The sequence below is a fragment of the Grampus griseus genome (genome assembly GCF_964374135.1).
Source record: "Grampus griseus genome assembly, chromosome: 11".
Taxonomy (NCBI): Eukaryota; Metazoa; Chordata; class Mammalia; order Artiodactyla; family Delphinidae; genus Grampus; species Grampus griseus.
Window position 1 is genome coordinate 31,348,695 of NC_139005.1, and position 27,336 is coordinate 31,376,030.

Below are 27,336 nucleotides of genomic sequence, written 5' to 3' on the forward strand. Positions count from 1 at the left end.
ATATGAACAGACCAATCACAAGTAATGAAATTGAAACTGTGATTAAAAATCTTCCAACAAACAAAAGCCCAGGATCAGATGCCTTCACAGGTGAATTTTATCAAACATTTAGAGAAGAGGTAACACCCACCTGTCTCAAACTCTTCCAAAAAACTGCAGAGGAAGGAACACTCCCACACTCATTTTATGAGGCCATAGTCACTGTGATACCAAAACCAGACAAAGATACTACAAAAAAAGAAAATTACAGACCAATATCACTGATGAATATAGATGCAAAAATCCTCAACAAAATACTTGCAAACAGAATCCAACAACACATTAAAAGAATCATACACCATGACCAAGTGGAATTTATCCCAGGAATGCAAGGAATCTTCAATATATGCAAATAAATCAATGTGATACACCATATTAACAAATTGAAGAAGAAAAACCATATGATCATCTCAATAGATGCAGAAAAAGCTTTGGACAAAATTCAACGCCCATTTATGATAAAAACTCTCCGGAGAGTGGGTATAGAGGGAACCTACCTCAACATAATAAAGGCCATATATGATAAACCCACAGCAAACATCATTCTCAATAGTGAAAAACTGAAAGCATTTCCTCTAAGATCAGGAACAAGACAAGGATTCCACTCTCACCACTATTCAACATAGTTTTGGAAGTCCTCGCCATGGCAATCAGAGAAGAAAAAGAAATAAAAGTAATACAAATCGGAAAAGAAGAAGTAACACTGTCACTGTTTGCAGATGACATGATAGTATACATAGAGAATCCTAAAGATGTCACCAGAAAACTACTAGAGCTAATCAGTGAATTTGGTAAAATTGCAGGTTATAAAATTAGTGCACAGAAATCTCTTGCATTCCTATACATTAATAATGAAAAATCTGAAAGCGAAATTAAGGAAACACTGCCATTTACCATTGCAACAACAACAAAAAATACCTAAGAATAAACCTACCTAGGGTGACAAAAGACCTGTATGCAGGTAAGTATAAGACACTGATGAAATAAATTAAAGATGATACCACCAGGTGGAGAGATATACCATGTTCTTGGATTGGAAGAATCAGTATTGTGAAAATGGCTATACTACCCAAAGCAATCTACAGATTCAATACCATCCCTATCAAATTACCAATGGCATTTTTTTATGGAACTAGAAGAAAAAAATCTTAAAATTTGTATGGAAACACAAAAGACCCCGAATAGCCAAAACAGTCTTGAGGGAAAAAAATGGAGCTGGAGGATTCAGACTCCCTGACTTCAGACTATACTACAAAGCTACAGTAATCAAGACAATATGGTACTGGCACAAAAACAGAAACATAGGTCAATGGAACAAGATCGAAAGCCCAGAGATAAACCCACGCACCTATGGTCAGCTAATCTATGACAAAGTAGGCAAGGATATACAATGGAGAAAAGACAGTCTCTTCAATAAGTGATGCTGGGAAAACTGGACAGCTACATGTAAAAGAATGAAATTAGAACACTCCCTAACACCATACACAAAAATAAACCGAAAATGAATTAGAGACCTAAATGTAAGTCCAGACACTATAAAACTCTTAGAGGAAAACATAGAACACTCTATGACATAAATCACAGCAAGATCCTTTTTGACCCACCTCCTAGAGAAATGGAAATAAAAACAAAAATAAACAAATGGCACCTAATGAAACTTCAAAGCTTTTGCACAGCAAAGGAAACCATAAACATGACGAAAAGGCAACCCTCAGAATGGGAGAAAATATTTGCAAACGAATCAACGGACAACGGATTAATCTTTAAAATATATAAACAGCTCATGCAGCTCAATATTAAAGAAACAAACAACCCAATCCAAAAATGGGCAAAAGACCTAAATAGACATTTCTTCAAAGAAGACATACAGATGGTCAAGAAACAAATGAAAAGCTGCTCAACATCACTAATTATTAGAGAAATGCAAATCAAAAGTACAGTGAAGTATCACCTCACACCTGTTACAATGGGTGTCATCAGAAAATCTACAAACAACAAATGCTGGAGAGGGTGTGGAGAAAAGGGAACCCTCTTGCACTGTTGGTGGGAATGTAAATTGATACAGCCACTATGGAGAACAGTATGCAGGTTCCTTAAAAAGCTAAAAATAAAATTATCATAGGATGCAGCAATCCCACTACTCAGCATACATGCAGAGAAAACCATAATTCAAAAAGACACATGCACCCCAATGTTCATTGCAGCACTATTTACAATAACCAGGTCATGGAAACAACCTAAATGCCCATCGACAGATGAATGGATAAAGAAGTAGTGGTACATATATACAATGGAATATTACTCAGCCATAAATAGGAACGAAATTGGGGCATTTGTTGAGACATGGATGGATCTAGAGACTGTCATACAAAGTGAAGTAAGTCAGAAAGAGAAAAACAAATATTGTATATTAACACATATATGTGGAACCTAGAAAAATGGTACAGATGAACCGGTTTGCAGGGCAGAAACAGGCACCGATATAGAGAACAAACATATGGATACCAAGGGGGGAATGCGGCAGGGGGGTGGGGGTGGGGGTGTGATGAATTTGGCGATTGGGATTGACATATATACACTGATGTGTGTAAAATTGATGACTAGTAAGAACCTGCTGTATAAAAAAATAAATTAAATAAAATTTAAAAATTAAAAAAAACATTTAAAGTGGTTAATAGGTATGTATTTTTTACCATTTTGTTTCTTGTTTTCTGGTTGTTTTTGTAGTTCTCTTTTCTTCTTCTATTAGTTTCTTGTCTTGTGGTTTGATGATTTTCTTTAGTGGTATGCTTGTGTTCCTTTCTTTAGTGGTATACTTGTGTATCTATTGGAAGTTTTGGACTTGTGATTAACATGGAATTCATATATGTTGACTTACAACTATATCTACTTGTTTTAAACTGGTAGGCACTTAACTTCATTTAAACACATTCTAAATGAGCTACATTTTTTACTCCTCTCCTCCATGTTTTGTGTTTTCAATGTCATATTTTACATCTTTATGTTTATCCCCTTGTATTTATAGGTGATTTTATAATTTTTGTCTTTTAATCTTTTAATTAGCTTACTTAAGTGGTAGGTGCACTGCCTTTACTATATATTTGCCTTTACTAGTGGAATTTTTCCTTTCATATAAAATCTTACTTCTTGTCATAGCCTTTTCTTTTCTACTTAAAAAAGATCTTTAGCACTTCTTGTAAGGTAAGTTTAGTACTAATGCACACTTTCAGTTTTTCCTTGTCTGAGTTCTTTATTTTTTCTTCAATTTTGAATGATTACCTTGCTGTGTAGAGTATCCTAGATAGCAGTTTTTTTTTTTTTTCCTTTCAACACTTTAAATATATCATGCTACTCCCTTATGGCCTACAGAGCTGTTGCTGAAAAATTAACTGATAGACTTATAGGGGTTCCTTGGTATGTGACTCTTTGTTTTTCTCTTGCTGACTTTAGAATTCTCTCTTTATATTTAACTCTTGCCATTTTAATCATGTTATGTATTGGTGTGGGACTCATTGGATTCCTCTTGTTTGGGAATCTTTGTGCTTCCTATACCTGGATATATATTTCCTTCTCCAGGTTCGGGAAGTTTTCAGCCATAATTTCATCAAATACATTTTCTACCTCTTTCTCTTTCTCTTCTCCTTCTGGAACCCCTGTTTGCAAATGTTAAGATGCTTGATGTTGTCTCTGAGGTTCCTTAAGCTATTCCCATTTTTTAAAATTTATTTTTCTTTTTGCTGTTTTGAATGGGTGATTTCCATTGTTCTATCTTCCAGATCACTTATGTGTTCTTTTGTATCACCTGGTCTGTTGTTAATTCCCTCTAGAGTAGTTTTCATTTCAGTGATTCACTTCAGCTCTGACTGGTTCTTTTTTATATTTTCTAGTTCTTTGTTAAAATTCTCACTGTGTTCATCTATTCTTTTCCTGAGTTCAGTTAGCTTTCTTATTATTATTGTTTCAAATTCTTTATCAGATAAATTATTTCCCTCTGTTTCATTAGGGGTTTTTTCCCAGAGTTTTTTCCTTTTTCTTTAATTTGAATCATATTTTTCCATCTTCTCATTTTGTTTAACTTTCTCTGTCTCTGTAAAATTAGGAGAAATGACTACCTATCCTGGTATTGAAGGTGTGTCCTTGTGCGGGAGCGTCCTTATGCATTCTTCATGTACCCAACATTCTTCACCCTGCACTTAGCCTTGTTCCTTTCTGAGTGTGTGCAGGGGCAGGTGCTCTGGTGCTGGCAGTCTCTATCCTGGAGCTAGCCTCATTCCTTTCCGAGGGTGAAAATTAATGGCCACTCTGGTGTTGGTGGTCTCTTCCCTGGACCTAGTCTTGTTCCCTCCTGAGTGTGTACATCAATGTGCATGCTGGTAATGGCTTCCTCTATGCTGATCAGAGGCAGGGCTGGGGTCAGAACTGGTTCTGTTCCCTCCACATGTGCGCACTCTCATTGACAATGGCAGCCTCTGCCTTCGTGGGAAGTAGTGCAGAAGCAAGAGGGTCTGGAGTAGGATCCTGGAATGAGCTAATGTTGGGGGGCACACTGGTGTAATCCTGGCAAGGGTCAGAGTCTCGTGCAGTTTTCAATCTGCTGCCTACACTTTGTGACTGGGAATAAGCAAGTCTGTGTGTTTGCTCATTAAGAGCAGAGTCTTTGTTTCTACACCTCTCCAGTAGGCCCCACTGGTTTTTAAACTAGCTATGGGGCTCATATTCCTAGTGTTAGACCTCAGAGCTGGGGTGCCTAATAAGCGACTTGAATTCCTTGATCCCCAGGGAAGATCCCCAAGCCTGTAATTTCCCCCTCCTTTTCTGTGTCCTCCACTAGGGGTGCAGGACTTGAACAGATGCTTCTTTCTCCTTCTTAGCAGACTCTATGTGGATCTATCTTTACAGCCTTGGTTATAGAAAATCTCTTCTGCTAGTCCCCAGGTTGATTTCAGTGAGAGCTGGTCTATATATAGTTGTAGTTTCTATGTGTTTGTGAGGAGAGATGAGCCCAGCATCCTCCTACTCTGTCATCTTGATCTTCTTTGGTGAACTATTTTTAACATAACCATTTACTTATAAGCTCCAAACTAAACAAGTAAGAATGTTTATGTGTAAAGTTTAAGAAAATTCACAAAGTTCTTGATAAAGCCACTAGACTATTTTAAGATGTGGAATCTTCTTGACTTTGGGAAGATTTCAATATGAGAAGACAGATGAGATGAGCCCTTGGGATCACCTCTAACATGTGCGCTGAGATGAATAATTGTGAGTGTAGATATTGTCAGGGAGGAAGAAGTTTTCCTTTACCCTTCTAGGTTCTTCTGGCTGGTCTAAGAATTAAATTGATGTGGGACAGATTAACAGTAGAAAATCAAACAAACTTTCAATAACATGTATACCCAGGAAGCACCCAGGGAAACTGAGTAACTTACTAAAGTGGCTGAAACCCTCACCTTAAACACAGTTTTCAGCTAAAGATAAAAAGGGATGTTGGGGTAATGATTTGGACCTCAAGAGGAAGAAGGCAGTTTACATAACCATGGAAAAGCAAGTTCGGTAAACAGATGTTTGCTTGCTTATTCAGAGACAATGAGACACAGAGTGAAATTTTAACAAACAGACTTTGCTTTCTTCCTTCCTGTCTATGCACCTAGTTCATACTATAGTTATCCATGGTAATAGTTCCCATCTTGGACAAGGTCCTCTACCTACACATTCTTTTAGGCATTAAGGGGGAAGGTCCAAGTTTCTCCCTGAGTCTTTTTGGGCCTTGATTGATTTCAACTTGAAATAATTCACATGCCAAAGAGACATGTTGGGGTGGCAAATTTTGCTCCCCTACAGGGTCATTGTTTAATTTTTAGGTTATTAGAGCAAAAGGGTATTTGCTTGAAATTTTACTAATAATGCTTGGGTACATGACTAGTTAAGTAAGACACTTGTTTGTAATGGTTAATTTCCTCAAGCTCTGTTTGATGAGATGACATGCTCCCAAGATTCTCTTTAACAACAGTCCCATGGCACGAGCACAAAAACAGAAATATAGATCAATGGAACAGGATAGAAAGCCCAGAGATAAACACACGCACATATGGTCACCTTAGTTTTGATAAAGGAGGCAAGAATATACAATGGAGAAAAGACAGCTTCTTCAATAAGTGGTGCTGGGAAAACTGGAGAGCTACATGTAAAAGAATGAAATTAGAACACTCCCTAACACCATACACAAAAATAAACTCAAAATGGATTAAAGACCTAAATGTAAGGCCAGACACTATAAAACTCTTAGAGGAAAACATAGGCAGAACACTCTATGACATAAATCACTACAAGATCCTTTTTGACCCACCTCCTAGAGAAATGGAAATAAAAACAAAAATAAACAAATGGCACCTACTGAAACTTCAAAGCTTTTGCACAGCAAAGGAAACCATAAACATGATGAAAAGACAACCCTCAGAATGGGAGAAAATATTTGCAAATGAAACAACTGACCAAGGAATAGTCTCCAAAATATACAAGCAGCTCATGCAGCTCAATATCAAAAAAACAAACAACCCAATCCAAAAATGGGCAGAAGACCTAAATAGGCATTTCTCCAAAGAAGACATAGAGATTGCCAACAAACACATGAAAGAATGCTTAACATCACTAATCATTAGAGAAATGCAAAATCAAAACTACAATTAGGTATCACCTCACACCAGTCAGAATGGCCATCATCAAAAAATCTACAAAAATGGGTTCCCTGGTGGTGCAGTGGTTGAGAGTCTGCCTGCCGATGCCGGGGACGTGGGTTCATGCCCCGGTCTGGGAAGATCCCACATGCTGCAGAGCAGCTGGGCCCATGAGCCATGGCCGCTGGGCCTGCACATCCGGAGCCTGTGCTCCGCAACGGGAGAGGCCACAACAGTGAGAGGCCTGTGTACTGCAAAAAAAAAAAAAAATCTACAAACAATAAAAGTGCTGGAGAGTGTGTGGAGAAAAGGGAACTCTCTTGCATTGTTGGTGGGAATGTAAATTGATACAGCCACTATGGAGAACAGTATGGAAGTTCCTTAAAAAACTAAAAATTAAACTACCATACAACCCAGCAATCCCACTACTGGGCATATACCCAGAGAAAACCATAATTCAAGAATGGTCATGTACCACAATGTTCATTGCAGCTCTATTTACAATAGCCAGGACATGGAAGCAACCTAAGTGTCCATTGACAGATAAATGGATAAAGAAGAAGAGGCACATATATACAATGGAATATTACTCAGCCATAAAAAGAAATGAAATTGAGTTACTTGTAGTGAGGTGGATGGACCTAGAGTCTGTCATACAGAGTGAAGTAAGTCAGAAAGAGAAAAACAAATACTGTATGCTAACACATATATATGGAATCTAAAAAAAAAAAAGGTTCTGGAGAACCTAGGGGCAGAACAGGAATAAAGACCCAGTTGTAGAGAATGGACTTGAGGACATGGGGAGGGGGAAGGGTAAGCTGGGACGAAGAAAGAGAGTGGCATGGACTAATATACACTACCAAATGTAAAATAGATAGCTAGTGGGAAGGAGCCACATAGCCCAGGGAGATCAGCTCGGTGCTTTGTGACCACCTAGAGGGGTGGGATAGGGAGGGTGGGAGGGAGATGCAAGAGGGAAGAGATATGGGGATATATGTATATGTATAGCTGATTCACTTTATTATAAAGCAGAAACTAACACACCATTGTGGAGCAATTATACTCCAATAAAGATGTTTAAAAAAACAAAAATTTATATTCTCAAAAAAACCAAAAACAAAAACAAAGAAACAATAGGCCCAGGGGTTGAGCTCATTTTGCTACAGATACTTATCCCTTTAAACATACAGTTAGTCTCAATGACTGAATATGACAATATGACTCAACCTGTCTTTGCAGTAACTTATCTTTTCCCCTTTGGGACATGAATTGCTAACTCTCCTTTTTTTTTTTTTTTTTTTGCAGTACGCGGGCCTCTCACTGTTGTGGCCTCTCCTGTTGCAGAGCACAGGCTCTGGACGTGCAAGCTCAGTGGCCATGGCTCATGGGCCCAGCGGCTCCGCGGCATGTGGGATCTTCCCGGACCGGGGCACGAATCCATGTCCTCTGCATCGGCAGGCGGACTCTCAACCACTGTGCCACCAGGGAAGCCCTTAACTCTACTTTTAAAGTGATGAGAGTCTTGCTTCTTCTTTCCCTCTATTCTGTACACCCCAGGAGCATTTCAGAGAGTAACATTCTCAGAGGGTAAACTTGTGAAGGGAAATTTAAAGGCAAACATTCACTCTAGGAAAAGGCAGAGCAATGACAGCTTTTGCTTCCAAGGTTACAATGGCTTTGTCAAGAGTAAGAAGTGTCACAGAGACCCAGTAAAAGTTAGGAAATAGTTTGTTTCTCTTGAGGCATGTCCTTGCCTACCTTTCCATGCCCTTCCTTCATGCTGTAGGAAAAAAGCTTCCAGATGAGCTTTAGAGTCTGACATAGATTCATCTTTATTTTCCTTGCACGTTTGAATAATAGACCAATCAGTGTGGGTAAGGAACTCTAGCAATAGCTTTTAAAATATTGTCTGCTATTTCATCATTTTTTCTGGTTCATAAGGGGACCATGTTGGAGACTGATATCAATATCACTCTTGAAGTTATGCCATTCTGCTTCCTGCACCTCTTTTTGGGCTTCACCAGGTCCTACCAGCATGTGCAGAAGGTGGTAAGGATTTGCCAGTCTGGGGTCTTAGGCCCTGATAAAGATTAAATTCTTTAGAAAAGTTTTGGGGATGCTTTCTGGGTTTAGGAAATTTTTTAACTGTGGCCCTTGGTTTGGTCTTTGTCCCAAAGGTGAAAGATACCTGAAGGTGGTTACCCAAGATGTAGCTTTATTTTAAAAGATAACTGTTTTGGGACTTCCCTGGTGGCGCAGCGGTTAAGAATCCACCTGCCAATTCAGGGGACATAGGTTCAAGCCCTAGTCCAAGAAGATCCCACATGCCTTGGAGCAACTAAGCCCGTGCACCACAACTACTGAGTCTGTGCGCTAGAGAAACAACTACTGAAGCCTGGACACCCGTGCTCTGCAACAAGAGAGCCCACTGTATTGAGAAGTCTGCGCACCGCAACGAAGAGTAGCCCCCACTCACCACAACTAGAGAAAGACTGTGTGCAGCAACGAAGAACCAATGCAGCCAAAAATTAAAAAAAAGAAAGAAATGAAAAAGATAACTGTTTAATATTCTCTGTAGAGTAGAAAGGCAACTCAGATAGAGGATTAGTAGATGTGAGTGCTCAGGTAAAGGAAGGTAGAGGCGAGTAGTATGAGTCATATTAGTCTTATAGCCTTTTTGGGGGATATCTCATGTGTCTTCAATTTTTTAAAAGCCTTGTGCAATGAATACTTCATTGAAGCTATTTTGGAACCTTGAAGACTTTTGGGGCTTTCTGCAGGCCAATTAAAATTGGTATACCATTCTCTTTGTTGATTTGGGAACCGTGGCTTTCCAGTGTACACCTTTAGTAAGATTTTGCCATTATTATTGATATCTACAGCGTCCAGGACCATATTTCTTAAAAATAAGGTGTGCTGGAAGGTGGAGCACTGAATTATTTGGATCTTGAAGATCCTAGTTCTCTAGATAAGCCTTGGGTGTCTCAGAATTAAATTAACCTAAGAGGGGTGTGCCCCTGGGTTGAGAGTTTTATGGTGTTTTACAGGGTACCAAATTATCCTAGCATGAGAGTCTTAGATTTAGGTGGTGAGTGCTCTAACAGCTTCTACATGCTTGATCTATACCCACCAGTTTTGCAACTTTGGCTTCTGAGACTCCCATTAACAATAGATCTCGGGACTTCCCTGGTGGTCCAGTGGTTAAGACTTTGCTTTCCAATGCAGTGGGTGAGGGTTCAATCCCTGGTCGGCAAGCTAAGATCCCACATGCCTTGTGACCAAAAACCAAAACATGAAAAAACAGAAGCAATATTGTAACAAATTCAATAAAAGACTTTAAAAATTGTCCACATCGTGCTTCCCCCTTGGTGGCGCAGTGGTTGAGAGTCCGCCTGACGATGCAGGGGACACGGGTTCGTGCCCCTGTCCAGGAGGATCCCACATACCACGGAGCAGCTGGGCCCGTGAGCCATGGCCGCTGAGCCTGCGCGTCTGGAGACTGTGCTCCGCAATGGGAGAGGCCACAGCAGTGAGAGGCCTGTGTACAGCAAAAAAAAAAAAAAAAAAAAAAAAAAAAATCCACATCAAAAAAACCTTTAAAAATAATAGATCTATTATTTCTTTACCTCCTGTGCACATTAACAGTAACCAACAGTAACTGAAGAAGCAGAACTATGGACACCAGCAGTAACCAAAGAAACAGTACTGTGGATTGGCCAAGGGCTAGGGACTGGAGTTCCAGGTGGACTGGTTTGCCAGCTCAAGCTGACCTGTTAAGCCCTGGACAGCAATTGTGGACTAACAAAGCTCTAAGGACTGGTACTCTGATAGAGCCTCCTGTCAGTCTGGGCTGACCTGTTAAGCTTGGACTAGAAAGTCAGTAATAGTGAAAGCATGGATGAAGATCCTAGAGGAACTTACCTATGGCTCTTAGAAACAGCGAGGAAGACAGAATCCAAAGGATTCAGTGGCTACCAACACCTGCATTTCTAGTTGTCTCTGAAACTTCGGATTCCATCGTCACCAAGAAAACTGTGAAAAAAAATTCAGCTGAGTAAATTTTGAAGATTCAGGGATTCACTAATTGGGCAGCATCCAATCTAGCAGATAGAAAGGAGTCTGAAGAGCTATAAAAGGAAAGAGATTTTATAGGCAGAAGGGAGCAGGAACAAGGAAGCTTTACTAGGCTAAAAAGCAGAGTGGTTATCCAAAGTTTACTTTTCTGATAGGGGATGGCAGGGGTCTATCTGGCAGATTACCTAACCAATACTGACCAGACGGTTTCTGATTGACTGGTTTAAGATTTTGCTCCTGAGAGAACCAAAACTGTAATTATGTTAAGTCTCATTTTGGTGACACAGGCCTTCCCATAAATGACTCCATTTTGAGCCTGCAGTCTTGTTTTTAATAGGACTTAGTAAGTATCTAGGTTGTATAATTTTAGAAGGTCCAGGAGAGTGGCCCTGGCTCTCATTATCTCCCACATCAAAGAGTAATGATGTAAAACTCCTAGAAGAGAACACAGGCAAAACATTCTCTGACATAAATCGTACCAATGTTTTCTTAGGTCAGTCTACCAAGGCAATAGAAATAAAAGCAAAAAAACCCAAATGGGGCCTAATCAAACTTATAAGCCTTTGCGCAGCAAAGGAAACCATAAACAAAACAAAAAGACAAGCTACACAATGGGAGAAAATATTTGAAAATAATGTGACTGAAAAGGGATTAATTTCCAAAATATACAAATAGCTTATACAACTCAATAACAAAAAAAAATCCAATAAAATAATGGGCAGAAGACCTAAATAGACATTTCTCCAAAGAAGACATACAGATGGTCAATAGACACATGAAAAGATGCTCAACATCACTAATTATTAGAGAAATGCAAATCAAAACTACAACGAGGTATCACCTCACACTGGTCAGAATGGCTGTCATTAAAATATCTACAAATGACAAATTAGCAAACAATAAATGTTGGAGAGGGTGTGGAGAAAAGGGAACCCTTCTACAGTGTTGGTGGAAATGTAAACTGGTACAGCCACTATGGAGAGCAGTATGGAGATTCCTCAAAAAACTAAAAATAGAGTTGCCATGTGATCCAGCAATCCCATTGTGGGCATATATCCAGACAAAACTATAATTCCAAAAGATACATGCACCCCTATATTCATTGCAGCACTATTTATAATAGCCAAGACGTGGAAGCAACCTAAATGTCCATCAACAAATGAATGGATAAAGAAGATGTGGTGTGTAATATTACTCAGCCATAAAAAAGAATAAAATAATGCCATTTGCAGCAGCATGGATGGACCCAGAGATTATCATATTAAGTGAAGTAAGCCAGAGAAAGACAAATATCATATCGCTTATATGTGGAATCCTAAAAAAAAAAAATGATATGTATGAGCTTATCTACAAAACAGAAATAGACCCAAAGACATAGAAAACAAACTTATGGTTTACCAAAGGAAAGTGTTGGGGGAGGGATAAATTAGGATATTGGGATTAACCTATTCACACTACCATAGATAAAATGGATAATCAACAAAGACCTACTGTATAGCACAGGGAACTATACTCAATATTTTGTAATAACCTATAAGAGTCTGATAAAGAATATATATATATACGTATATATATATATATATATATACGTATATATATATATATAAACTGAATCACTTTGCTGTACACCTGAAACAAACACAACATCGTAAATCAGCTGTGCTTCAATTAAAATATATTTATAAAATTAAAAAAGTAAATAAATCCATGGAGGAGGTAAGGCATACAGTTATTGTTCTTTTCACCTTAGAATAAATTACTTCATCTGTTTTCTAACTCAGGACTGCAAAGCAAGAATGAGGTGAACAGGCCTGAAAGGGGTTCCATTGTAGGCATCACTTACCAGTCAGGGAGCAGTATGAGAACTCTAAATGGAGTCAAAGAGAGGTGGTTGGATAGAGAAATAAGGCCTAGTGCTAGCTCTGTTATTACCAGCAGGATGTCACTTCACCTCTCAAGGTCTCAATTCCCTGATTTTTAATAAGGGGATTGGATTAGAATGACTTCTAAATTCCTATATAGTCCTGAAGTTCTATCAAGTCTGTCCCCTCCATTCTAAAACCAGTGATTGATGAAGGAGTCTCCATGTGTCCTGTATAAACCTATTATCATACTATGAACTTTGATTTCATCTTATTTCATCTTTTCAGACTAAACGGTCTTAGATATTTTCACATACAGAAGCTACTTTACCTCCTATATTACTCTAGTTATGTGTTCTCTCACTTCTCCAGATTTGTTAAGTCATCTTCAAAGTTTCTTGACCCATAACTTTTCACTGTCTTAGAGGTAAGATGCATATTAAAGTAACTAAACAAGGCAAACTTCCTGTTTCATAATTTGCTTCCTTCCTAAAAGTAACTGGTGTTTTACTTTTGACCAAAGAGCACCCTAAACTGATATTTTCAAGACCTAATGAGACTCCTATCTTTGCTAAGGGATGAGTCACAGTCACATAGTCATTGTCATGTTAGTAGAGTATGGATTATTTTTATCTCAATAGGTTATGTTACTTTTGTCCCTACTGAACATTATCTTTGTTTTGTTTTGTTTTGGTCGGTCATGACTCGTGGCTTATGGGATGGGATCTCAGCTCCCCAATCAGGGACTGAAACTGGGCCAGTTGTGAAAGCCTGGAATCCTAACCACTTGGCCACCAGGGAACTCTCTGAACCTTATCTAATACTTTAATGCCTAGCTGCATTGCACAGCTCATGGATACTGTTCTTGCTATCTTTTAGGCACTGTCATATTTTTAAGTAGAAAACAAGAGGAACAGAGCTCCTTCCTCAAATTAAATACTGTCTTTTCATCTTTCTTCTTACTTCATGCTCAAGAATATAAATCTCAGCAGAATCTATAAGAGGGTCTGGACAACAAACAGGATTATATCTCCCAATGTGAGCTCTAGTGCTTGAACATTGATATGTACAAATGTAGTGAATGGTGTTGGTGGTTCTGGAACTGGACAAGGGACTTTATATAAGTAGCTTTGACCCTGCTACATCAAATTCATGAATCACATGTGATCCCTGCTCCTGTCCTAACGCTCTACTTCTGCAGAGGGAAAACTATCCGTACTAGAGAGTGGGAGGGACATCTATAACTTTCACCTCTGTAAGGACATTCTTGATGCCACCCTGATATGTTTTCTGTTCCAAAGCATTCTCATCATACTCTTTGTCACTGTTTACCCCTCTTTAAACATTTTTTTGTAAGGTCAGTAGAAAAATAAGATTTAGATCTGTAATCTGCATTGTATCCTTAAATATTTTTTTAAAATAAGTGGGACATGCATCTAGAGATGGGTGTGAAAGAAATACTCAAATCAATTGGCCCATTTTTATTTAAAACAATTTAGCAGGGCACCTACATTGGTCATGAGACCTTCCTTAATTCAGTAAATATTTAGTGAGTCCTTAATATATTACAAACACTTTTCTTTTTTTTTTTTCTTTTGCGGTATGCGGGCCTCTCACTGTTGTGGCCTCTCCTGTTGTGGAGCACAGGCTCCGGATGCGCAGGCTCAGCGGCCATGACTCACTGGCCCAGCTGCTCCACGGCATGTGGGATCTTCCCGGACCGGGGCACGAACCCGTGTCCCCTGCATCAGCAGGCGGACTCTCAACCACTACGCCACCAGGGAAGCCCGATATATTATTTTTAATGATAATAATGTACAAGGTGTGTTGTATGTGTTATCTCATTTGATCTCTCAAGGACTGCATGAGGTAAAATGAAAATTAGAAGAGTTAAATAACTTGCTGGGATTTAAATTCAGGTCTGTATGATTCCAAAGCCTGTCCTGTCTCCAAGCTGTTCTCAGGTTGTTGGTGGTTTTGATAGAATGTGGGGCATGGAAGGCAGAGCACTCTGATGATACTGTTGTTAATGGGAATTAAGAGAAGGTAGGCAGTGAGGACACCGAAGCTTAACTGTGACAAAAAATGAGAGAGATGGAACCAGAAAGGGGAAATAGAGTTCAGCTTATGCTTCATTTTGTTTATAAGATGCAGTTTTGTATAGTGGTTAAGGTCACATGCTCTTCATCCAGACTGGGCTGATTGGAATCCCAGGCTGCTAATCAGCTGAGTATTGCTCAATCTCACAGGGCCTCTGCGTGCTCACCTCACAGGGCATTTGTGAGAATAAAAGGGGAGCTGATATGTGGAAAGTACTTAGGAAGTGTTATTATTTTAAAAGTTTATATGCTGAGAGAAAGGAGGAAGTGAAGAGGAAAACTCTGGTAACAATTCTGTGATTCTATGATTAGATACCTAAATAGATCTTACCTAGGAGAAAAGGCTAGATGTAGTCTAAAGATATAATTGATAAAGAAGCAGGGCTTCCCTGGTGGCGCACTGGTTGAGAGTCCGCCTGCCGATGCAGGTGACACAGGTTCGTGCCTCGGTCCGGGAAGATCCCACATGCCGCGAAGCGGCTGGGCCCATGAGCCATGGCCGCTGAGCCTGTGCGTCCGGAGCCTGTGCTCTGCAACAGGAGAGGCCACAACAGAGAGGCCCGCGTATGGCAAAAAAAAAAAGAAGCAGCAATCACTCCTGTTAGCCAGTGTCTTAGTTCAGGCCGCTCTAACAGAATACCATTATTCTGAGTGGCTTAAACAACAGAAATTTACTTCTTACAGTTCTTACAGTTCTGGAGGCTGGAAGTCCAAGATTCAGTGTCTGGTGAAAGCCTGTTTCCTGGTTCTCAGACAGCATCTTCTTGCTTGTCTTCACATGGCAGAGGGAGCAAAGGAGCTCTCTGGGGTCTCTTCTGTGAGGGCACTAATCCCATTCAAGAGGGCTCCACCTTCATGACCTAATCACTTTCCAAAGGCCACACCTTCTAATACCATCACATTGGGGATTAGGTTTCAACATATGAGTTCAAACAGTGTATAGCAGCTGGGACAGGGAATGTTTCATCATTTTTGTGAATTGGACAAATTTCACGTTTTGGTATGTATTCAAACATGATTGCATAGTGTTCTAGTTTTTGTCTTGATCTATCACAGTCACAGAGTGGCCTTGTCTGATGTTAATGTTCTATGAAATTTTAGGCTGCATAGAACAGCAAGGCCTAGTTGTGAGAACAGGTCAGCTCTCGGCGTCACCAAGGCCTAGCTCGGTGTTATTTTTGGATTTGGCCTCTTCCCATTACGGGGTCCAAATTCTAAGTGGTTCTTGACACTCACTAATAACTTAAAGGTTGACATATTGCAGAATGTTTTAGAGGATTTAAACCTTAAAACTTTAAGACATAATTGATAGATTACTGTTTAAAAATATAAAATTTTAATCTACTAGTTAAGGTGTGCCCTCTAAAAAATTAATTTTTAACCCTCAATGTCAGATTTCTATTTTACCTTAAGAAAATTTCCCAGAAATTTTCATCTCTTTTACCCAGAGTAGTTACAATCAGAAAACCTTTTAGAGAAAATGTTCATCTAAAATTGAAATAGTTTGCACCAGGAACAAAACCTAGTAAGACAGGCCATGATGGATATTATAGTTCAAATATGAAGTCATAATCTCTTTTACTTTAATGCTGAGTTAATATGAACTCATATAATAATGGGTAAGATGTTCAAGTTCTTTTTATATATATAAAAATTTTGCCAGAGTTAGAAATAACTACTTGATACAGTGGCTTGAGCCTTCTTTGCATATTTTTCCATAATACATCTTTAATATTGCTAAATTGCAAAGGCCACATATTTTGGATAAGTTTTTTCAGTTATATTCTACATATATATATATATTTTGAGCACTAACCATAGGAAAAACAGTATGCTAGATGCTGATGCCCAATTTCATATTTCTTATTTTAAACTGATTCAAAGTGCCCTCAGTTTTGGACTCCTTGCTTCTGTTATAGAGAAAAAAATGTGTATTCTGTTTGAAAAAATGTGTATTGAAAAAAATGTGTATTTTGTTGAATACACATTGAATACTTGAAAAAAATGTGTATTCTGTTGTTTTTGGATGGAATGTCCTATAAATATCAATTAAGTCCATCTTCCTTGCTTATTTTTCTATAGATATAAACCCCTAACTTCCATTTATTTTGCCTAGAGGTTCTAAAGCTTACAACTTTGTTGGAATGAAAAATTTTTTGCCCATTGCTTATTAATGTAAGAGGTCACACAGATACATTTTCCTCAAACTCTGGCTTTAAATGTATCTCACATTAAAAGAGTCACAGGGCTTCCCTGGTGGCGCAGTGGTTGAGAGTCCACCTGCCAATGCAGGGGACACGGGTTCGTGCCCCGGTCCGGGAAGATCCCACATGCCACGGAGCGGCTGGGCCCGTGAGCCATGGCCGCTGAGCCTGCGCGTCCGGAGCCTGTGCTCCACAACGGGAGAGGCCACAACAGTGAGAGGCCCACGTACCGCAAAAAAAAAAAAAAAAAAAAAGAGTCACAGTAAAGTCCCGAGTAATTGTGGATTAAAGCTCTGCTTCTCCCATGTCACACAGCAATGCTGCATCATTAAAGGTTTATCTTGTCTCTTATCCTGGAAGATGACCAGAGTGTGTGATGGCTCCCACCTCACTGGTACAATTGAAATCAAAGAGTTGGTAAGTTATGTCAGTGACTCCAAGCAAACTGCAAACTTACTGGCTTTCATAGCCTAGGGACTGAAACTCTTAAGGTATCTACGGCCATGCTGGCCCTTCACACAGTCTGCCTAGTTTACTCACAGAAGACCAGATTATGTGGCAGTAGGTATTAGACACCACTGTGTAATATCAGCCTATGTCATGAGGACCTGGTGGACAGCACTACCAGATATTACAGAGCAGGGAAAATATGGCATTTTACATAAACTCTGTAGCAGCCCTTATCATGGGTCCCAAATAGAGTTCACCCAAACTGATAAAGTTCAACTATAACAAAGTAGTAGACAAATTATCATGCTAAGTGAGCTCAAAATCATATCACCTTATAAACTAATTTTACTCTTTAGTTGGCTATGAGATTATTGTGTAGGTTGACTTTTTTCCAATTTGCTTTCCACTCAGGAGTACAATAAACAGTTTGAAATATTTTTTTGGATCCATTGTCTGCTCTCAAATGTTTGTAACTTTCATTAAATTTTAAGCTACAACTCCATTACACATAAACTCAGCTGAATAACAATGGTTTGTTCATCCAACTGCCTTGAACAGGTAGAGCATCCACTAGAATCTTTCCAGGCTTTGGAAAATAAAAAATTTAGCTATCTTTAAGGCAACACTCCTTGCATTTGAACCAGTAACTACAAAGTTAATGTTTAAGGTGTTTTAAATTTTCCAAATGCTGATGACATAGTTGAAAGAAGATTTTTAAAAATATAATCATATCAAATTTTCACTTTAGGAGGGCTCAGATTACCCTACCCTTGAGCAAACCACCCATCAGTGTCTAGCTCCACATTGCCTGGGCCTGTGTAGTTCTGGGTGAGTTGTAAGACTTCTGTCTAATCTGGTAAATCAGTTAATCTGGTTAGTTTTTGAAGGTAGGCTCATTTTCAGAACTGAAATATTAAACCTAAAATGAAAATGGAACCAAATTTCCCCTTCCTTATTTTAAACAGAAGTGGACCTGAGCTGCCACAATCGTGGGGGTGTTTGATATTGCAACAAAGGAAGTGAAACAGAGATAAAAGGGTCCTGTGCAAGGAGGGGCCATCTTCAGGTAATAGCCAGATTGGAAATGGCCTTTTTCTGGTTACAAACATTTGCAACTCAGAACTTCTCTTATTGCCTATTGCATGGCACAGCTCTTAACACAAATGGAAATACTAACAACAAATTTACACATCAGAGATGCTATTCCTGCTGAACCAGTAGTTGTAGCCAGTGTATATGCAAAGGCAATGTGAGAAAGAAAACTTTAGAGACCTGATGAAGATTTGTAGATATGAAAAGCTGGAGCAATCAATTAAACACCCAAGTCCTTTAACACTGTTTTCAGTTACTTGGACCTTGGTGGCCTCTATGGACTCATTCATTCTCGCCACTCCCCACCTTAAACTCCATGTTTATTTCACTTTCATCAGTACTCAGTGTACTCTCTCCTCTCCAGGTCTGTTGCTGGAGGAACATTCTCTTGTCTGACTCCCTAAGTCTGAGTTAAGTGGTCTCCTATATCTCTCCTATTTATCTTACCTTATCATTATTCTTAGCATACTGTATTTAATTCCACTTACTAGTTTACCCTGCTGCTAGACTGCAAACATTGGCTTATCTGTCCTGTTCACCATTTTATCCCAAATCCCTGGCACTTAGAAGTCCTTCAATAAGTGTTTGTTGAATGAATGAGTTCATTTCTTTGGTGCAGAAGCACCAAAGAAATTTTACATTTAAAATTAAAAAAGTTTTAATAGTAGGATCAAATCTCAGATGGCACACACAATTGTGCAAATATTATCATTATTTTCATTTTCTTTAAATTAGCTGAATTCTAACCCCAAGCTGCTGTTCGTCTGGATGGTAGGACATTTGATGTCTGTCATTTAGGGTCTGGATCCTTCCTTGAAGTTGCACAGAATCAGAGAGTTTTATATGTGATCCAGGAAATGGCTGAATGGGCTCCAGGGTTCTTTTGGTCCTGTTCCTAGTGCAAGGCTGCAGAAGTCTCACCCATATCTGCTTTTGGTCTACACAGGGGTTCGTGGATCTGAGCTGCTTCTGGGAAGCCCCTGACCAGAGCCCAGCCTTCTGAGTACCTGGAAGGAATTTGCTTTAAAGCCTGATCATTGTCCTGTCTCCCCAGCTCTCCCACCCCTCAATTTGGACATTCATTTTGGATCTTAGGGAAATCTTACCTCCCCTGCTCCTTTTCCTTTTATCCTCCAAATAACACCTTCTCACTTTTCATTGGCACTTAATCTCTTAAAAAAAAGTAGGCCTTAGGATAATAAAAAGGAGGGAAGGAATCTTCTCTCTGAGTCCCACAAATCTCGGACAAGAAACACAAAAGGCATGATTAACCAGTTAGAAATTGGAAGTGGAAGGAAAGATACTGAGAGTAAAAATCCAAAATAATTTCAAACAATGATGATAATAACAAAAGTCTGCTACCTCTTGACTCACGTAGGTGATGGTTTGCGCTATATGGTCCACGATATAAATAATGTTAGATACAGAATTAGAGATAATGCAGGTGGACAAAGAAGATCAGAACCATTTCCTTCAGGTGCAAGCTAAGGTGGGCAACAATTTCTAGAAAGCAACATGTGGAAATTAAAACCCAAACACACTGTGTTTTATTTAAAGTTATTTCCTTTCTTTCCCTTTCATATATTATGATAAGTTTATATATGTGTTTATGTGTACACATGCATACATAATAAATTTTATATAACTGTAATAATATATATTTATATGATATAATAATTATATAATATAAACATATATCAATATAATATGTACATTGTATGGCATATAATATGTACTATATATGATATATGTACACAATTATATATTATAATATATATTATATAATAAACATGCAATTTGTACTATATATGTTATATGCTATATACATATGTGTATATATGCATACATATGCATCTATTTATATGATAAGCTTATATATAATAGACAAATATATAATAAGCTTAGGGATGAGTATTCTAAGAGGACAATGGAACTAGGGAGACAGGGTTATTTCAAAAACAATGGAATAAAATTCCCCATTGGGTGAGGTATTTCTGAGAACAGCACAGTACTTGTTATGTAGATTGTCCTCTAGTCTGAGGCATAGAATGAGAGGACTACAGAAATCAGGTAAATAAAATCACTATCATTAATAACATTTGTGGGGCATTCATTGCATATGGAGGGCATCAGCAGCTTTGGTTTCAGTAGAATCTGGCTACAATAGAAGGACATGGCTGCTATTTTCAGGGGACTGGAGATAGTCTCCCAGGCTCAGGCAGCAGAGGTCCATGTGCCCTCAGCATGTGGTTAGCAGTAGTCATCTTGCTTTTGCTGAGGTAGAAACAGGGGCAATCCCCCATTCACTCAATATTTATCAACTATATCCCTGAATTAAAAAAAAAATGGCTAAGGGTTTTATAGTATCTAGTCTTACATTTAGGTCTTTAATCCATTTTGAGTTTATTTTTGTGTATGGTATTAAAGAATGTTCTAATTTTATTGTTTTACATGTAGCTGTCCAGTTTTCTCAGCACCATTTATTGAAGAGACTGTCTTTCCTTCATTTTATAGTCTTTTCTCCTTTGTTGTAGATTAATTGGCCATAGGTGTGTGGGTTTATTTCTGAGCTTTCTATCCTGTTCCATGGATCTATATTTCTGTTTTTGTGCCAGTACCATACTGGTTTGATGTCTTGTAGCTTTGTAATATAGTCTGAAGTCAGAGAGCCTGATTTCTCCAGCTCCATTCTTCTTTCTCAAGATTGCTTTGGAAAACATAGGCAGAACACTCTCTGACACGAATCACAGCAATATCTTTTTCAATCCATCTCCCAGAGTAATGGAAATAAAAACAAAAATAAACAAATGGGACCTAATTAAACTTAAAATGGGGCTTCCCTGGTGGCGCAGTGGTTGAGAGTCTGCCTGCCGATGCAGGGGACACGGGTTCGTGCCCCGATCCGGGAAGATCCCACATGCTGCGAAGCGGCTGGGCCCGTGAGCCATGGCCGCTGAGCCTGCGCGTCCGGAGCCTGTGCTCCACAATGGGAGAGGCCACAACAGTGAGAAGCCCGCGTACCGCAAAAAAAAAAAAAAAAAAAAAAAAAACTTAAAATGTTTTGCACAGCAAAGGAAATCATAAACAAAATGAAAAGACAACCCACAGAATGGGAGAAAATATTTGCAAATGATGAGACCAACAAGGGATTAGTCTCCAAAATTTACAAACAGCTCCTGCAGCTCAATATCAAAAAAACAAACAACCCAATTAAAAAATGGGCAGAAGACGTAAAGAGACATTTCTCCAAAGAAGATATACAGATGGCCAAGAGACACATGAAAAGATGCTCAACATTACTAATTATTAGAGAAATGCAAATCAAAACTACAGTGAGATATCACCTCACACCAGCCAGAATGGCCATCATCAAAAAATTTGCAAACAATAAATGTTGGAGAGGGTGTGGAGAAAAGGAAGCCCTCCTACAATGTTGGTGAGAATGTAAATTGGTATAGCCACTATGGAGAACAGTATGGAAGTTCCTTAAAAAACTAAAAATAGAGCTACCATATGATCCAGCAATCCCACTTTTGGGCATATATCTGGGGAAAAACTTGATTCAAAAGTATACATGCACCCCAATGTTCATTGAAGCACTGTTTACAGTAGCCAAGACATGGAAGTAACCTAAATATCCATTGAGAGATGAATGGATAAAGAAGCTGTGGTACATATGTACAGTGGAATATAGCTCAGCCATTAAAAGGGCTAGATTGGGAGTTTGGGATTAACATATACACACTGCTAAATTCAAAATAAAATGCCTTTCCATGAAAAAAAAATTCCTTTATTGGAAAAAAAAATGGCTAAACTCTGGGGGCACAGGAGTGAGAAAAACTCATGGAGTTTATAATCTAATCGAGGAAGAGAAGAAAAAAATTAAGTTAGTTCCTACTTGGTAGTCAAAAGAATACTTTGGGGGCACATGTGATATACATCCTGGGGACTCCAGGCATATTTGGAAGATCATGAAGGACCTGATGTTGGCACAGAGCAGGGGATGACAGCTCCAGAGAACTGCTGTTTGTCTGCTGTGACTCTCTGTGGATCCCTAGTCTCGTTTGGCCAATAAAGTATAGGTTACATTTTATGATGTGTAAATTAAGTGTGTAGGAACCCAAATTTAGTTCTCAATTTTTGAAAAAGTCTTTCTCATTTTGTGGACTCTAAATCGTGAGTCAAAGTCAAAGAGACTTATCTGAGGTTTTAATATGCTTTCAGCCAAAGCAAACCGTACCAACCATTGCAATGATGATCTGGGCCATGGAGGGTTTCTCCCTTTCTGTCTCTACATAGTGATGACTTTTCACAGCCCATTTCTTCCTGGTGAGAATCATCTCCAGTTACACAGTTATGTGTTTGAATCCCAGCTCCATGTCTTACTTAGGCAATTTATAACTTCTCTAAAACTATTTCTTGAAAAATAGGAGTAATAGCTGCGTCTTAGGATTGCTGAGCTTAAACACATTACATATGCAAAATGTCCTGAATAAAGTAGGATTTATAGGTGCTCAGGAAATTTTGTGTCCCTTTATTTCCAGTGACCCATCCACCCTTTTATTTCATATGTAGTCATCTGGGACAAGAAATTTTTTCTGCCCTACATAAGCATTACTCAACGCCAAGGAAAATGGCTTTAAACTTTGCCCAGGATGTTTTCATAATATTTTTGAGCCATAAGTATGAAGAAATACCCCACACGGGAGGAGAACAGTCACTCTTTCATGGCTAGTTCTACATCTACTAGCTGTAGTTTCTCTTTCTCTTTCTTCTCTCTGCTGTTGCAAGTGCTCTGGGCATTAAGATCTTAGCTTTCTAAAGATTTTTTTACTCCTCTTTGGGATCGTTTACAGACAGACTGTGTATGCGTGTGTATGTGTGAATGCATAACAATAAAAAACCTGATTTAGGGCTTCCCTGGTGGCGCAGTGGTTGAGAGTCCGCCTGCGGATGCGGGGGGTGCCGGTTCGTGCCCCGGTCTGGGAGGATCCCACATGCCGCGGAGCCGCTGGGTCCGTGAGCCATGGCAGCTGAGCCTGCGCGTCCGGAGCCTGTGCTCCGCAACGGGAGAGGCCACAACGATGAGAGGCCCCCGTACCGCAAAAAAAAAACAAAAAAAAAAACAAAAAAAAAAACAAACCTGATTTAGCTTTTGCAGCCAGTAGAACTTCTGTTACCACTTTCATCTTCTCTATTTCTCTTTTTAAATTTTTTTAATTGAAGTATAGTTGATTTACAATGTTGGTTAATTTCAGGTGTACAGCAAATTGATTCAGTTTTTCCCTTATAGCTTATTACAAAATATTGAGTGTAGTTCCCTGTGCTTTACAGTAGGTCCTTGTTGGTTATCTATTTTATATATAGTAGTGTGTATATGTCAATCTCAAACTCCTAATTTATCCTCCCATCCCTGCCCCCCACCTTTCCCCTTTGGTAACTCTAAGTTTGTTTTCTATGTCTGTGGGTCTATTTCTGTTTTGTACATACATTCATCTGTATCATTTTTTTTTAAAGATTCCACATATAGGCAATGTCATATATTTGTCTTTCTCTGTCTTACTTCACTTAGTGTGATAAACTCTAGCTCCATCCATGTTGCTGCAAGTGGCATTATTTCATTCTTTTTTATGGCTGGGTAATATTCCAACTTCTCTATGTCTCTTACCCTTGCCAGGTCACTATTACAGAATATGATGAAATGTGTATTCTATATTGTATGGATCCCCTGTGATTTGCTTTTTTATTATTCTAAAAACCTTGTGTCTAAAGACCTTGCTCTATTCCTAAAGGACATAATACCTTTTGATGATAAAATCCTACTCTGGATGTTTATATTAACTTATTATTTTTTATCATTGAGACATCTTTCAGTTGCAATATTTGTACTAGTTGAATAGAAATGTCCTCTATCATTCTCTTCTGTTTATTCTTCAAATCAGAAAAATAAAGGTGATAATTCCTTGATGTCTTCTCTGATTTTCTTTTCAAGCAACAGTATTTACATTTTAAAAGATTTTTTTAGTACCTTAATACTATTTTCTATGGTAAATATAGCACAAGAGTTTTTGGTTAAGCTTTGTCAATTGTTCAACAATTGGATTGAGTTGTAGAAGAAATTTGTCACAAGAGACTAACATAGCTACGTATACTTTCTATTCTGTTCTATTCTATTATTCCCTCTGCAAACTCTTCATCTTGGCGGCATTTGGCAGTAGACACTGTAGGGAAAGGAGCTAATCTCACTTGTTCATAACCATCTTCCTAGTAGGTAGTGGGTGATCAATACTTATATACTGAATGAGTAAATGAAGGAATGAATTGATGTGCCTTTAGAGAAGAAGATGACTGTCAATACATCAGAAGTTTTATTCTACTTTTTGTCAAAATTTTCCCTTTCTGATTCTTTTGGAATTGCCTTAAACTGTTTTCTGTATCTTGTTGTGATACTTCCAACTCTATTTTTCCTAGTTTAGCTCTGGCTTTGGATGTGTCCCATAATTAATACTGGAAAGTTTTAAAAGAATATATGAAATTCAAGACAGGAAAACAGGAACAGTCTGGTTGGCTGTCCTCCAAGAGGCCTTTTCCCAGAGTGCATGGCAAACCTGGCATGGTCCCCTGTGCCCCTGGACTTGATGGCCCAGATACCTGGCCTATATAGACAATACATTCACAATGAACTTGTTCAAGGGCATTCACACAAACCAAACTTACCCTTCCAAGTAGTATAAAGCAAAAATGTCAATGTACTGATTACAATAAGAAATATAACTGTCATGAGGATCAGAATACACATATCATCCTGCATAGTACATTTCTTCCCTGTAATCATAACAACAACCATAGTAATGACTCAAAATTTTTGAGAAAACTACAGGGAAGTCAACTTATAAACACTAGTTGTTTGCTGAGCATGAAATCAGAAAAGTGGCTAGATGATTTAAATGTTTAGAAGCAACAGGCTACCTAGTTAAGGTATTCTTCCATCCAATATAAATTGAAAACTTTCTTTCTTCTAATCCCCAACTCCAACATGTTCCCATCCTTCACCCTCACAGATGACCTCACACACAGCCCACCATTACAATGGGAACTCTTCTTATTTCCTGTTATTCCACCTACAAACTTACCTGTCTCCACAGTGCCCCTTCCTCCTTCCTTTAGGTTACTCTAAAACCTCCCTGAGGTTAATTCCAACCCTGTTATTTATACTCCAGGTTTTATGTGCACAGGGCTTCCACTTGGAGTTCATTCTATAAATTATCTCCTCCTGGCCTTTCCTTATATGTTTCTATATCATAAGACAATACAGAATGCTCCACTCTTGATGCCACCCCAACACCACCTCCAGGATATATGGTTTCTTTGCTAGACTCCTGCCCCCTGTGGTCTGGCTTCCACCCACACTACTCTCCTGGTATGGCTCTTGGCAAGGGAACCCCCAGTCTCTCTGCCGGGAATGTTGAGACATGGTGGCACCCTTGCCCCTTGAGCTCATTGTCTCCTTGATTTCTTACTGATCATTCTCAATGGGTTTTCTTCCTACATCTTTGGCTGTTCTTTCTTAATCACCTTTTTTGGACTCCTCCTTTCCAGTCCCAAGTGTTTTTTTTATCCTATAGGAGATTTCATTTTTCCTTCTGGATGATTTATTATTTTTAAGTTGGAGGCAAACCTAAAAAATGTGGAGGCCCACATTTTCCTCTTACCTTTTGACCTATAGATATGACCCCTTACCAATTGAATGTACCACAGACGTAATATTTATGTTTCCAAAACTGAGCTTGCCACTGGGCCCTGCTCCATCTCTGTTGGTTCTTGGCTTGATGAATGGTACCGCCATCACTTAATAGTTAAGTTTCATACTTCTTTCTTTGCATCTTCACATCAAACCAATAACCAAGTTCAGTTCATTCTGTGACTGAAATTTCTTTCAAATCCATTTCTGTTTTCCATCTTTACTGCTATGGCCTCGCCATTCAGGTCACCACCATCTCTCTCTTGGATTCCTTCAAGAGCATCCAAACACAATCTTACTTTCCTCCAATTTTGTCCTTTCAATTTCTTTTCCCACCCTAAAGAATACCCCTTCCATAGTGATCACTTGGAAGCACAAATCTTCACATGTCACTATTTTAAGCAAAACTCTGCAGTGGCCACCCTGTTTTCCTTATGTAAAAGCCAAAGCCCCTAACATGACTTACAATGCCCTTCATGACGTGATTTTGGCTTACCATCCCTGCTTTATCTCTCACCTGTCTTGCAGTCATGCTGTAATGCAGCTACCAGATCTGCCTTGAGGACTGAAGCTTTATTCTGCTAGCTCCCGGGACTACTGTTGGCAGACAGCCCTCAGCTGCCATCCCTTTTCAGAACTGCCTTAGCTAAAGAGAATTCTCTCACACAAGGTCATGCCACTCCCCATTCCCAGAAATACCTCTATCCATTGACTGGTCCACATGGAGGAATAAAGACCTGGTCCCATTATCTCAACTTGGAATCACTCTGAGGGCCATCTCAGCTCCAGAGTCCCTGGTAGGTTTGGCTGAGCCCTCTGCTGACACTATATCACAGCCCAACTTCTCTCTCTGCTCAACCTTATTTCCTTCCCTCCTTTCCATACTCCATAGTAAAGAGTGCTCTCTAATAATCCCCCCCACCCCCAACCCTAAGCTCTGTCTCAGAATCTGCTTCCTGAAAAATCCAACCTGCATCAACTCTGTTTTGCACCCCAGCTCTATTCATACTGAATATTGTTGAATTTCTAGAATGCTTGTCATGTTCTCTGTCACCTCCAGGCCTGTGCTTTCCAGATTAGAAGAAAGTCTTCTCTCATTTTATT